The 15284-nt window shown below is 45.3% G+C and overlaps 1 protein-coding gene across 2 annotated transcripts in view; it reads left to right on the top strand.

The window, feature by feature from the left end:
- The window catches only part of si:ch211-191a24.3 (tensin-3), a 103170-nt gene that overhangs the window by 11963 nt on the left and 75923 nt on the right, over positions 1 to 15284 (top strand). The window lies entirely within an intron of this gene.

Below are 15284 nucleotides of genomic sequence, written 5' to 3'. Positions count from 1 at the left end.
AAAGGGGAATTTTTCTCCCAGTCTCTGTTTGAAAGCAGACTGAAACAGGTTTTCCACGAAGATTTTGTGTGTGCTTAGCTCTATTCCATTTATTTTATCCTAAAAATACCCCCCTAGTCCTGGCTGATGACAAGCATATCCATAACATGATGCAGCCACCACCATGCTTGAAAATATGTAGAGTTGTATTCGGTGATGTGTTGTGTTGGACATAAAGTTAATTTATTTGCCAAATTTTTTGCAGTTTTACTTTAGTCCCTTATTGCAAACAGGATGTATATTCTGTACAGATTTCCTTCTTTACACTCTGTCAATTAGGTTAGTATTGTGGTATATCTACAATGTTGTTGATACATCCTCAGTTTTCTCCTATCACAGCCATTAAACTCTGTAACTGTTTTAAAGTCGCCATTGGCCTCATGGTGAAAAAAAATACAAAAGAACGGTTGGTTTTTCTTTGTATTATCTTTTACCAGACCTATTGTGTTATATTCCCCTGCATTCCTTTCACATTTCCACAAACTTCAAAGTGTTTCCTTTCAAATGGTACCAAGAATATGCATATCCTTGCTTCCGGGCCTGAGCTACAGGCAGTTAGATTTGGGTATGTCATTTTAGGCAAAAATGGAAAAGAAGGTGCAGATCCTTTTAAATCATCACAGAAGATAAACAAATGGCATCAACCTAGTCTCTAGGCCATGCTGAGTTCAAGGAGATGCCCCAGTTGACCGTAGCTCGCTTGGTCTGACCGCAGCGACCGTGCAAATAGTAAGCCCGGAATGAAGCCTGACTAGTAGTGATTTAATGATGCTTTGGACAAATTGCGGCCTCTGTGTCACACAGAGACACACCGTTTTCGATGGGCTCATCGGGGGGGGAGTTTAGGGTGGATAAGCCACAGAGTTATTCTAGCTGCGTGCACCGGTTCATGTAGTCTGAAACATATGAGATTCTCCCTAAGGATAAAACGGCTTTATGCTCTAACTCTGCTTCTGTGCAGGCAATTTTCAAAATTCCTTTTGCCACGTGTTCAGGGTCATCTGTACCTCTACAGATATCAACGTGAAAAGATTGAATGGTCCCCTTCATATCCTAAAGGGGAAGTATGAGCTTTACCATCAAATATGGCTGAAATCCCAAAATGTGCAGGTTTAAATCATCACAGAAAGGGAAACAAATGGCATCCACCTAGTCTCTAGGCCGTGCCGAGTTCAAGGAGATGCCCCCATCTACCAATAGGTGCCCTTCTTTGCGAGGCATTAAAAAACCTCTCTGGTTTTTGTGGTTGAATCTCTGTTTGAAATTCGCTGCTTGACTGAGGGACCTTAGAGTTAGAGTATGTGTGGGGTACACAGATGAGGTAGTCATTCAAATTCATGTTAAACTCTATTATTGCACACACAGTCCATGCAACTTATTATGTGACTTGTTATGCAGATTTTTACTCCTGAACTTATTTAGGCTTGCTATAACAAAGGGGTTGAGTACTTATTGACTTAAGACATTTCAGCTTTTCATTTTGAAGTAATTTGTAAATAATTTGAAAAACACAATTCCACTTTGACATTATGGGGCATTGTGTGTAGGCCAGTAACAAAATAAATGTACATTTAATCCATTTTAAATCCAGCCTGTAACACAACAAAATGTGGAAAAAGTCAAGGGTTTTGAATGCTTTCTGAAGGCACTGTAGCTATCATATAATATTAAATACACTTTATAAATCCCACAAGAAAAATGTGGTTTTGTCACCAGCAGACAGAGCAACAACAAACACTTACTTACATCAGAGACACAGAGACGGGCCACTGCTGGCTGATAAAACAAGCACAACTCATGGCTTCCACAGAAGCCCGTCAAACCATTCATCTATAGAGCCTTTGGAATCTTTAGTTCAATATCAACAGACGATTTTTTGCTGTGATGAAATATTGTTGTGCAATACTTCCTGTCATTATCTGATACATCTCTACAGTATATCATCTGAGTTACTTTCTGTTTGTAATTCTGTCCTCTGACATATGTGTGAGGCTTTGTGTCCTCCTAGGACCAGAGTTGACTTTAATGTATGTGTCCCAAAATGGCACCCTATTCCCTACATCAGGGATGGACAACTCCAGTCCTCGGGGCCTGATTGGTGTCAAACTTTTGCCAAACCCCCGCTAACACACCTGACTCCGATAATCAACTAATCATGATCTTCAGTTTAGAATGCAATTAGATGAATCAGCTGTGCTTTGCTAAGGATGAAGAAAAAGTGTGTTGTCCCTGAGGACTGGAGTTAATCATCCCTGCCCTACATAGTGCACTACTTCTGATCAGAGCCCTATGTGCCTTGGTCAAAAATAGTGCACTATATAAGGAATAATAGGGCACCATTTGAGACGCAACCCTGTGTGTCCTCCTCAGCCCAGAGTTCACTTTAGAGTGTCAGTAATGTCACTGAGAGATAATAGATGGGTCACACAAGGTGGGAAGAACAATTGCAGGAAAGGGGAAGTGTTTATTTCCAGTGTGTGCATGCTTTTTGTGAGTGAGTGTGTGTTTGTGTAGGTGTGTGTGTGTTCCCCCGTGGTTGTCAGCTGACTCTCTGTAGTGATTGTTAAATGGTGATAACATTCCTCCTGACTCTGTGTCAGCTTCCCTATCTCTACCCCAGTGTGTGTGTGTGCGTGTGCGTGTGCGTGTATGTGTATGGATATAGCTAGACTAGAGAAAGGAGCGCAGTATGGTGTGTTGTAACTTTAATGGGTTACAGAGTTACTGTTTAAGTTAATTCATCGAGCTCTATCTAAAGATATTTGTAATTGTATTAGAATTTGTGTGTTGGAGATTGAGAGAACTACATACATATTTTGTACTGGTTAATATTGAATTAGGCTTTTGACTGCAAGTTCCAGAATGCCTTGCGACAGGAAGTAGAGAGCGAACGTGCTAGTTAAGTGCAATTGACAGGTGATTAGATAGTTATTCTATAACTATCTTCAAAGTAATGACTCGGGACGTCGGGTTTGATATGAAAGCTTCTTTTAGTAATAATACTTGTTCACGTTACATTTACAAACTTTAGATTCTACAGAACAATGCATAATGAGTTGCTAGCACAAAGGAGTCAAAATAATCACCTGTCTCAATACAGGAGTGTATTGGTTCACTGCTGTGGTGTCGGAATATGTGTCTGTCTCTCTCTAAGTGCAGTTCTGTCTGTGTGTGTGTTTGTTTGTGTGTGTGTGTCTGTCTCTCAGTGCAGACAAATCAAATCAAATGTTTTTGGTCACATGTAGTGTAGACTTTCCCATGAAATGCTTACTTACCAGCCATTTCCCAACAATGCAGAGTTAAAAAGTAAGAAAAAATTGCCCAAGTAAAAAAGGAAAAAGTAACACAATAAAATAACAATATTGAGGCAATATACATATAGTACCGGTGCCAAGTCAATGTGCAGGGGTATGAGGTAGTTGAGATAATTTAGGTAATATGTACATTTAGGTAGGGGTAAAAGTGACTAGGCAATCCGGATAGATAATAAAAAGAATAGCAACAGCGTATGTGAAGAGTGTGAAAGTGTGTCTATGTTCGAGTGTTTGTGTGGCATTAATATGCATGTGTGTGTGTGTGTGTGTGTGTTTTGCATGTGGGAGTATATGTATAGTATGTGTGATTGTGTGGGTAGAGTCCTCTGAGTGTGCATAGAGCAGGTGCAAGAGAGTCAGTGAAAATAAAAAGTGGGTCAATGCAAATAGTCAGGGTAGCCATCTGATTAACTATTCAGCAGTCTTATGGTTTATGGCTAGAAGCTGTTAAGGAGTCTTTTGTTCCCAGACATGGAGCTCCGGTACCGTTGCCGTGAGGTGTCACGAACCGGCTCAAAGCCCGTAACAAAAGGGAGACAACGTGGAGATAAGGAGTAACAAAATATATTTATTAAATAAAGTAACCTAAATGCAATTAACAATGGTGTGTGTAATCAGTAATCAGTAGTGTAAGTGAGTGTTTTGGCATGCATGAATGTGATAATGCGGTGTGTTGAAAGGTGCTAAAGCAAACAACCAAAAAGTCCCAAAAAACCACAACAAAATCTATAAAGGTGTCTGCATGGAGAGAGTCTCCTCCATGAATGGGGAAGTGGTGTATTTATCCTGGGAGAGTGGGCCCAGGTGTTTCCCATGTAGCTGACGACCCTCCCCTCTCCGCCCACCGGCATCCTAATAAGGAAACAAGAGCAAAGAGAGAGAAAACGGTAAACAGAGTGGGAGGGTCATCACAGAGGAAGCAGAGAGAACAGTCTATGACTTGGGTGGCTGGAGTCTTGACAGTTTTTAGGGCCTTCCTCTGACACCGCCTGGTATAGAGGTCCTGGATGGCAGGGAGCTCGGCGCCAGTGATTTACTCAGCCGTACGCACTACCCTCTATATCGCTTTACGGTCGGATGCCAAGCAGTTGTCATGCCAAACGGGGATGCAGCCAGTCAAGATGCTCTTAGTGGTGCTGCTGTAGAACTGTAGGATCTGAGGGCTCATGCCAAATCTTTTCAGCCTCCTGGGGGGGAAGAGGCGTTGTCGTGCCCTCTTCACAACTGTGTTGGTGTGTGTGGACCAGCCCTGTCAATGTGAATGGGGGCGTGCTCTCCCCTCTGTTTCCTGTAGTCCACGATCAGCTCCTTTGTCTTGCTGACGTTGAGGGAGAGGTTGTTGTCCTGCCACCACACTGCCAGGTTTTTGACCTCCTCCCTATAGGCTGTCTCATCGCCATGGGTGATCAGTCCTACCACTGTCGTGTTGTCTGCAAACTTAATGATGGTGTTGGAGTCATGCGCGGCCACGCAGTCGTGGGTGAACAAGGACTACAGGAGGGGACTAAGCGCACACCCGAGGGGCCTACGTGTTGAGGGTCAGCGTGGCGGATGTGTTGTTGCCTACCCTCATCACCTGGGGGCGGCCCATTAGGAAGTCCAGGATCTAGTTGCAGAGGGTGGTGTTCAGTCCCAGGGTCTTTAGCTTAGTGATGAGCATGGATGGCACTATTGTGTTGAACTCTGAGCTGTAGACAGTGAACAGCATTCATTTACGAGATCTTCAGTTTCTTGCCAATTTCTCACATGGAATAGCCTTTATATACAAGTATATTCTTGTTTCTGGCATTTTGAGCCTATAATTGAACCCACAAATGCGGATGCTCCAGATACTCAATTAGTCAAAATAAGGCCAGTTTTATTGGTTCTTTAATTAGCACAACAGTTTTCAGCTGTGTTAACATAACTGCAAAAGGGTTTTCTAATGATCAATTAGCCTTTTAAAATGATAAACTTGGATTAGCTAACACAACGTGCCATTGGAACACAGGATGGTTGCTGATAATGGGCCTCTGTAGGCCCTGTTTGTCCAGGGTGTCTGGGATGATGGTGTTGTTGTGAGCCATGACCAGTCTTTCATAGCATTTCATGGCTACAGATGTGAATGCTACAGGGCGATAGTCATTGAGACAGGTTACCTTGGCATTCTTGAGCACAGTGACTATGGTGATCTGCTTGAAACATGTAGGTATTACAGACTCAGTCAGGGAGAGGTGGAAAATGTCAGTGAAGACACTTGCCAGCTGGTCAGTGCATGCTCTGAGTATGAGTCCTTGTAATTCAACTGGCTTTGCTGCCTTGTGAGTGTTTCAAGGTCTTACTCACATCGGGTACGAAGAGCGTGATCACACAGTCGTCCAGAACAACTGGTGCTCTCATGCATGGTTCAGTGTTGCTAGCCTTGAAGCGAGCATCGAAGCCATTTAGCTTGTCTGGTAGGCTCGCTTCACTGGGCAGCTCGCGGCTGGTTTTCCCTTTATAATCCATGATAGTTCGCAAACCCTGCCTCATCCGACGAGCGTCAGAGCCGGTGTAGTAGGATTCAATCTTAGTTCTGTATTGACACTTTGCCTTTTTGACGTTTCGTCGGAGCGCATAGCAGGATTTTGTGTTCCACTCCTTGAAAGCGGCATATCTAGCCTTTAGCTCATTGCGGATGTTGCCTGTATTCCATGGCTTCTGGTTGGGATATGTACTTATGTACTGTGGGGATGACGTCGTCCAATCACCTATTAATGAAGCCAGTGTGTCACGGCCGATGCTGGAAGAAGACCAAGGTGCAGCGTGGTCAGCGTACATTTTCTTTTATTTGTTAAAATGTCGCCAACAAAACAATAAATAACAAAAATGACCGTGAAGCTTGGGCATAAGTGCCACTAACAAAGTCAACTTCCCACACCGATAGGAGAAAAAAGGGCTACCTAAGTATGGTTCCCAATCAGATACAACGATAGACAGCTGTCCCTGATTGAGAACCATACCCGGCCAAAACATAGAAATAAAGAAACATAGAAAACAAAACATAGAATGCCCACCCCATATCACACACTGACCAAACCAAATAGAGACATAAAAAGGCTCTCTAAGGTCAGGGCATGACAGTACCCCCACTCCCCCCCCCCCCCCAAAGGTGCGGACTCCGGCCGCAAAATCTGAACCGATAGGGGAGGGTCTGGGTGGGTATCTCTCCGCGGTGGCGGCTCAGGTGCGGGACGCAGACCCCGCTCCACCTCTGGCTCACCCCACTTTGGTGGCACCTCTGGTGCGGGGACCCTCGTCGCCGACCCCGGACTGGGGACCCTCGTTTCGGGACCCGGACTGGGGACCGTCGTAGCTGGCCCCGGACTGGGCACCCTCGTTGGAGGCTCCAGACTGAAGGCCGTCGCTGGAGGCTCCGGACTGGAGGCCGTCGTTGGAGGCTTCGTGCCTGGACTCCTCACTGGAGGCTTCGTGCCATGGATTCAACTGGAGGCTTCTTGCCATGGATCATCACTGGAGGCTTCTTGCCATGGATCATCACTGGAGTGAGGAGACGTATGGGCAGTCTGGTACGTGGAGCTGCCACAGGGCTCACCAGGCTGGGGAGACATACAAGAGGCCTGGCTCTGGGACCAGGCACAGGACTCACCAGGCTGGGGAGACATACTGGAGGCTTGGTTCTTGGCAGAGCCACCGGATACACTGGGCCGTGGAGGCGCACTGGAGGTCTCGAGCGTAGAGCCTGCACAACCAGTCCTGGCTGGATGGTTATCTTCGCCCTGCACATGCGGGGCGCTGGCACAGGACGCACTGGGCTGTGCAGACGCACCGGAGACACTGTGCGTAGAGCTGGCGCAGGATATACTGGGCCGAGGAGGCGCTCTGCAGAGCAGGGCTGGCACAACCCGTCCTGGCTGGATGCTCACCCTAGCCCGGCAACTGCGGGGTGCTTGCACAGGACGTACTGGGCTGTGGACGCGCACTGGAGACACCGTGCGCTTCACCGCATAACACGGTGCCTGACCAGTACCAGGCTCCTCAAAGCGACTATCTTGCTCCAGACTCCAACCCCTCCAAACTCTTTCGTCCCTCTCCACTGCCAACCACTCCACGCTCAAACAGTCCAAGAATTCCTCCTCGGTCTCGGACTCACCCCTCAGCACTGACGTCCACGTCATCTGCCCTCACCAAAACATTTTTTGGGGGCTGCCTCTCGGGTTTCCGTCCTGTCCTCTCCTCCTGACCACGCTGCTTGGTCCGCTTGTGGTGGGTAGTTCTGTCACGGCCGATGCTGGAAGAAGACCAAGGTGCAGCGTGGTCAGCGTACATTTTATTTTATTTGTTAAAATGTCGCCAACAAAACAATAAATAACAAAAACGACCGTGAAGCTTACAGGGCATAAGTGCCACTAACAAAGTCAACTTCCCACACCGAAAGGAGGAAAAAGGGCTACCTAAGTATGGTTCCCAATCAGAGACAACGATAGACAGCTGTCCCTGATTGAGAACCATACCCGGCCAAAACATAGAAATAAAGAAACATAGAAAACAAAACATAGAATGCCCACCCCAAATCACACCCTGACCAAACCAAATAGAGACATAAAAAGGCTCTCTAAGGTCAGGGTGTGACACAGTGACTGATGTTGTAAACTCCTCAATGCCATCAGATGAATCCCGGGAACATATTCCAGTCTGTGCTAGTGAAACAGTCCTGTAGATTAGACTTGTCTGAATGTGTGTGTCACCCTCAGTGCTGACCTGCATCTGAATGTGTGTGTGTCTCCTTCAGTGCAGGCCTGGGTCTAGACTGAATGTGTGTCACTGCATTGAAAGCAGAGTTTCTGGGTGAAATTGGATATGCTATATTCCATGATATTTGAGGTGCACGGTCGTGGGTCGGAATTTCCCATGCGAGTGTGTGGATTCCTGCACACTCCCGCTTATCCCGAAACACTTGCGTGATATGGGAATTTCTGGGATAGTAAATAACCAATTATGCAATAAGAAGTTTCTGGACATTTCCAGGCTGTATCAGTCATGGAAATTCGCAACTGCTGCAAGCGTGTGACACTTCTTCATGTGTTGGAAGAGAAGCCCAGTGAAAAGAAGCCAACTCTACTTCTAATTTTTCAGATGTTCAGGTTTGTAACATTTATAATCATGATTTTGTTTTCAAAATCTAGAGATAATTATTTATCTATAACTTGAGGGGTTTTCTGGTCATTTTGATACAGTGCCTTTGAAAAGTATTCAGACCTCTTGACTTTTTCCAAATTTTGTTAGGTTACAGCCTTATTCTAAAATTGATTAAATTGAATGTGTTCCTCATCAATCTACACACAATACCCCAAAATGACAAAGCAAAAACAGGTTACTAGAAATGTTTGATAATTGAGAAAAAATAAGAAAATATCACAAGTTTTCAGACCCTTTACTCAGTACATTGTTGAAGCACCTTTAGCAGCGATTATAGCCTAGAGTCTTCTTCTCTATGACGCTAAAAGCTTGGCAGACCTGTATTTGCGGAGTTTCTCCCATTCTTCTCTGCATATCCTCTCAAGCTCTGTCAGTTTCGATGGCAAGCGTTAATGCACAGCTATTTTCAGGTCTCTCCAGAGATGTTCAATCAGGTTCAAGTCTGTGCTCTGGCTGGGCTACTCAAGGACATTCAGAGACTTGTCCCAAAGCCACTCCTGTGTTGTCTTGGCTGTGTGCTTAGGGTCATTGTCCTGTTGTAAGCTGAACCTTCGCCCCAATCTGAGGTACCAAGCGCTCTGTTGCAGGTTTTTATCAAGGATCTCTCTGTACTTTGCTCCGTTCATCTTTGCCTCGATCCTGTCTAGTCTCCCAGTCCCTGCCACTGAAAAACATCCCCACAGCATGATGCTGCCACCACCATGCTTCACCGTAGGGATGGTGCGAGGTTTCCTCCAGACATGACGCTTGGCATTACGGCCAAAGAGTTCAATCTTGGTTTCATCAGACCAGAGAATCTTGTTTCTCATGGTCTGAGAGTTTTTAGGTGCCTTTTGGCAAACTCCAGGCGGGCTGTCATGTGCCTTTTACTGAGGAGTGGCTTCCGTTTGGTCACTCTACCATAAAGGCCTGATTGGTGGAGGGCTGCAGAGATGGTTGTCCTTCTGGAAGGTTCTCCCATATCCACAGAGAAACTCTAGAGCTCTGCTAGAGTGACCATCCGGTTCTTGGTCACCTTCCTGAACAAGACCCTTCTCCCCCGATTGCTCAGTTTAGCCGTGCAGCCAGTTCTGGGAAGATTCTTGGGGGTTCCAAACTTCTTCCATTTAAGAATGATGGAGGCCACTGTGTTCTTGGGGACCTTCAATGCTGCAGACATTTTTTGGCACCCTTACCGAGATCTGTTCCTCGACACAATCCTGTCTCGGAACTCTACGGACAATTCCTTCGACCTCATAGCTTGGTTTTTGCTCTGACTTGCACTGTCAACTGTGGGAACTTAGATAGACAGGTGTGTGCCTTTCCAAATCATGTACAATCAATTGAATTTACCACAGGTGGACTCCAATCAAGTTGTAGAAACATCTCAAGGATGATCAATGGAAACAGGATGCACCTGAGCTCATAGCAAAAGGTCTGAATACTTATGTAAGGAATTATTTAGAAAAATAAATGTAAATGCATTTGCAAAAATTTCTAAAACCTGTTTTCATTTTGTCAGTATGGGGTATTGTGTGTAGATTGCTGAGGATTTTTTATTTATTTAATCCATTTTAGAATAAGGCTGTAAGGTAACAAAATGTGGAAAACGTCTAGGGGTCTGAACTCTTTCCGGAGAAGTGTGTTTTTCCAGTTCATATGAATGTAACTATGCTAAACAGATTGCTATTTCTGTTATTAACGTTTTGGCTTTTAAATGTTGGGATCATTCTTTACAAAGGATGGCCTATATTAAGAGTATTTACATATGTAACATTAGCTTACACAGCGCTAGGTGCTAGCTAGCCTACCATTTCACCCTACTAGCCAGCCACTTTTAGCTTATCTATGTTGTTGTTTGGTAGCTGTAAATGTGTTTTTGTTACATTTGATTTGTTTGTACAATTAGCACTGTACAAATACAGTGAATGAGCTATAAGCCTGCTATTGTTGCCTATACAATGCGTGGGCGTATATTTGTTTTCACAATAGTCCAATGATACCCATTATCTCAGTAATTTCACAAGATATCAAAAACTGTTTGGGGGATCTACAATCAAGGACAGATAAATGTCAAAAGTTCAGACTTGTAATTGTATGAATATGCATGACTTGAGGGGCTGTACTAGAGCGGGTCGAGAGCTTCAAGATCCTTGATGTCCACATCACTAAGGATCTATCATGATCCAAACACACCAAAACAGTTTTGAAGAGGGAACGACAATGCCTATTCCCCCTCAGGAAGATGAAAAGATTTGGCATGGGTCCTCAGATCCTCAAATATATAGCTGCACCATCGAGAGCATCCTGACTGGTTGCATCACTGCTTCGTATGGCAACTGCTCGGCATCCTACCGCAAGGTGCTACAGAGGGTAGTGCGTATGGCTCAGTAAATCACTGGGGCCGAGCTTCCTGGCATCCAGGACCTCTATACCAGGCGGTGTCAGATGAAAGCCCTAAAAATTGTCAGACTCCAGCCACCCAAGTCATGGACTGTTCTCTCTGCCACCGCACGGCAAGCAGTACCGGAGCGCCAAATCTGGGACCAAAAGACTCCTTAACAGCTTCTACCCCCAAGCCATATGCCTGCTGAACAGTTAATCAAATGGCTACCTGGAATATTTGCATTGACCCCCTTATTTTATTTGTATATTTTCTTATATATTCTCTCTTGCACAGGCTCGATGTACACTCACTGGACTCTAACCACACACTCACACATACGACACTGACACTCAAACACACACACACAGACAAATCAAATCAAATTTTATTTGTCACATACACATGGTTAGCAGATGTTAATTTTTATTTTTTTATTTTACCTTTATTTAACTAGGCAAGTCAGTTAAGAACAAATTCTTATTTTCAATGACGGCCTAGGAACAGTGGGTTAACTGCCTGTTCAGGGGCAGAACGACAGATTTGTACCTTGTCAGCTCGGGGATTTGAACTTGCAACCTTCCGGTTACTAGTCCAACGCTCTAACCACTAGGCTACGTTAATGCGAGTGTAGTGAAATGCTTGCGCTTCTAGTTCCGACCATGCAGTAATCTAGTAGTAATCTAACAATTTCACAACAACTACCTTATACACACAAGTGTAAAGGAATGAATAAGAATATGTACATAAAAATATATGGATGAGCGATGGCTGAACGGCATAGGCAAGATGCAGTAGATGGTATAGAGTACAGTATATACATATGAGATGAGTAATGTAGGGTATGTAAACATTATATAAAGTGGCATTGTTTAAAGTGGCTAGTGATACATTTATTACATCCAATTTTTTATTATTAAAGTGGCTAGAGATGAGTCAGTATGTTGGCAGCAGCCACTCAATGTTAGTGATTGCTGTTTAACAGCCTGATGGCCTTGAGATAGAAGCTGTTTTTCAGTCTCTCGGTCCCTGCTTTGATGCACCTGTACTGACCTCGCCTTCTGGATGATAGCGGGGTTAACAGGCAGTGGCTCGGGTGGTTGTTGTCCTTGATGATCTTTTTGGCCTTCCTGTGACATCGGGTGGTGCAGGTGTCCTGGAGGGCAGGTAGTTTTCCCCCGGTGATGCGTTGTGCAGACCTCACCCTCTGGAGATCCTTACGGTTGTGGGCGGAGCAGTTGCCGTACCAGGCAGTGATACAGCCCAACAGGATGCTCTCGATTGTGCATCTGTAAAAGTTTGTGAGTGTTTTTGGTGACAAGCCAAATTTCTTCAGCCTCCTGAGGTTGAAGAGGCGCTGCTGTGCCTTCTTCACCACGCTGTCTGTGTGGGTGGACCAGGGTTAACACGTTTAAATGCTTTACTCACGTTGGCTGCAGTGAAGGAGAGCCCGGAGGTTTTGGTAGCGGGCCGTGTCAGTGGCACTGTATTGTCCTCAAAGCGAGCAAAGAAGTTGTTTAGTTTTTCTGGGAGCAAGACATCGTGGTCCGCAACGGGGCTGGTTTTCCTTTTGTAGTCCGTGATTGACTGTAGACCCTGCCACATGCCTCTCGTGTCTGAGCCGTTGAATTGCGACTCTACTTTGTTTCTATACTGACGCTTAGCTTGTTTGATTGCCTTGCGGAGGGAATAGCTACGCTATTTGTTTTCGGGTCATGTTTCCGGTCACCTTGCCCTGATTAAAAGCAGTGGTTCACGCTTTCAGTTTTGCGAGAATGCTGCCATCAATCCACGGCTTCTGGTTGGGGAAGGTTTGAATAGACGCTGTGGGTACAACGTCACCGATGCACTTGCTAATAAATTCGCTCACCGAATCAGCGTATTCATCAATGTTTTTGTCCAACGCTACGCGGAACATATCCCAGTCCGCGTGATCGAAGCAATCTTGAAGCATGGAATCCGATTGGTCGGACCAGCGTTGAACAGACCTGAGCGCGAGAGCTTCCTGTTTTAGTTTCTGTCTATAGGCTGGTAGCAACAAAATGGAGTTGTGGTCAGATTTTCTGACAGGAGGGCGGAGGAGGGCTTTGTATGCGTCGCAGAAGTTAGAACAACAAAGATCCAGGGTTTTGCTATTTTGCCATTTTGGCCCATTCCTCCATGCAGATCTCCTCTAGAGCAGTGATGTTTTGGGGCTGTTGCTGGGCAACACGGACTTTCAACTCCCTCCAAAGATTTTCTATGGGGTTGGGATCTGGAGAATGGCTAGGCCACTCCAGGACCTTGAAATGCTTCTTACGAAGCCACTTCTTTGTTGCCCGGGCGGTGTGTTTGGGATCTCTGTCATGCTGAAAGACCCAGCCACATTTCATCTTCAATGCCCTTGCTGATGGAAGGAGGTTTTCACATCTCACGATACATGGTCCCATTCATTCTTTCCTTTACACGGATCAGTCGTCCTGGTCCCTTTGCAGAAAAACAGGCCCAAAGCATGATGTTTCCACCCCCATGCTTCACAGTAGGTATGGTGTTCTTTGGATGCAACTCAGCATTCTTTGTCCTCCAAACACGACGAGTTGAACTTTTACCAAAAAGTTATATTTTGGTTTCATCTGACCATATGACATTCTCCCAATCTTCTTCTGGATCATCCAAATGCTCTCTAGCAAACTTCAGACGGGCCTGGACATGTACTGGCTTAAGCAGGGGGACACGTCTGGCACTGCAGGATTTGAGTCCCTGGCGGCGTAGTGTGTTACTGATGATAGTCTTTGTTACTTTGGTCCCAGCTCTCTGCAGGTCATTCACTAGCTCCCCCCGTGTGGTTCTGGGATTTTTGCTCACCGTTCTTGTGATCAATTTGACCCCACGGGGTGAGATCTTGCGTGGAGCCCTAGATCGAGGGAGATTATCAGTGGTCTTGTATGTCTTCCATTTGCTAATAATTGCTCCCACAGTTGATTTCTTCAAACCAAGCTGCTTACCTATTGAAGATTCAGTCTTCCCAGCCTGGTGCAGGTCTTTTGTTTCTGGTGTCCTTTGACAGCTCTTTGGTCTTGGCCATAGTGGAGTTTGGAGTGTGACTGTTTGAGGTTGGGGACAGGTGTCTTTTATACTGATAACAAGTTCAAAATGGTGCCATTAATACAGGTAACGAGTGGAGGACAGAGGAGCCTCTTAAAGAAGAAGTTACAGGTCTGTGAGAGCCAGAAATCTTGCTTGTTTGTAGGTGACCAAATACTTATTTTCCACCATAATTTGCAAATAAATTCATTTAAAATCCTACAATGTGATTTTCTGGATTTTTTTTCTCATTTTGTCTGTCATAGTTGAAGTGTACCTATGATGAAAATTACAGGCCTCTCTCATCTTTTTAAGTGGGAGAACTTGCACAATTGGTGGCTGACTAAATACTTTTTTGCCCCACTGTATGTACATAAAGGCAGGGTAAAGTAACTAGGTAAAGGAGCTATTAGATAATAATAAGAGACTAAGGCAAGCTAGCAATAACTAGCATTAGCATTCAGTAGGGAGAGTAAGCATGTGCAACCTGAACAAGTGTACAATTATTTACTGGCAATTATGGGAGAAACGTGAGCGGACGTGGAATGAGATGTAGTGCAACTGACGTCAAACTGGAATTTCAAGACGTGTCCTGGTAAATAGGTGGATGTGTGTGTCCTCCTCAGTGCAGACCTGGGTCTAGACTGAATGTGTGTGTCCTCCTCAGTGCAGACCTGGGTCTAGACTGAATGTGTGTGTCTCCCTCAGTGTATACCTGGGTCTAGACTGAATGTGTGTGTCCTCCTCAGTGTATACCTGGGTCTAGACTGAATGTGTGTGTCTCCCTCAGTGTATACCTGGGTCTAGACTGAATGTGTGTGTCTCCCTCAGTGTATACCTGGGTCTAGACTGAATGTGTGTGTCCTCCTCAGTGCAGACCTGGGTCTAGACTGAATGTGTGTGTCTCCCTCAGTGTATACCTGGGTCTAGACTGAATGTGTGTGTCTCCCTCAGTGTATACCTGGGTCTAGACTGAATGTGTGTGTCTCCCTCAGTGTATACCTGGGTCTAGACTGAATGTGTGTGTCCTCCTCAGTGCAGACCTGGGTCTAGACTGAATGTGTGTGTCTCCCTCAGTGTATACCTGGGTCTAGACTGAATGTGTGTGTCATCCTCAGTGCAGACCTGGGTCTAGACTTAATGTGTGTGTCCTCCTCAGTGTATACCTGGGTCTAGACTGAATGTGTGTGTCTCCCTCAGTGTATACCTGGGTCTAGACTGAATGTGTGTGTCCTCCTCAGTGCAGACCTGGGTCTAGACTGAATGTGTGTGTCTCCCTCAGTGTATACCTGGGTCTAGACTGAATGTGTGTGTCCTCCTCAGTGCAG

The sequence above is a fragment of the Salvelinus fontinalis genome, chromosome 14 (genome assembly GCF_029448725.1).
Source record: "Salvelinus fontinalis isolate EN_2023a chromosome 14, ASM2944872v1, whole genome shotgun sequence".
NCBI classification, from domain to species: domain Eukaryota; kingdom Metazoa; phylum Chordata; class Actinopteri; order Salmoniformes; family Salmonidae; genus Salvelinus; species Salvelinus fontinalis.
This window is presented reverse-complemented; position numbering and strand designations above follow the sequence as displayed.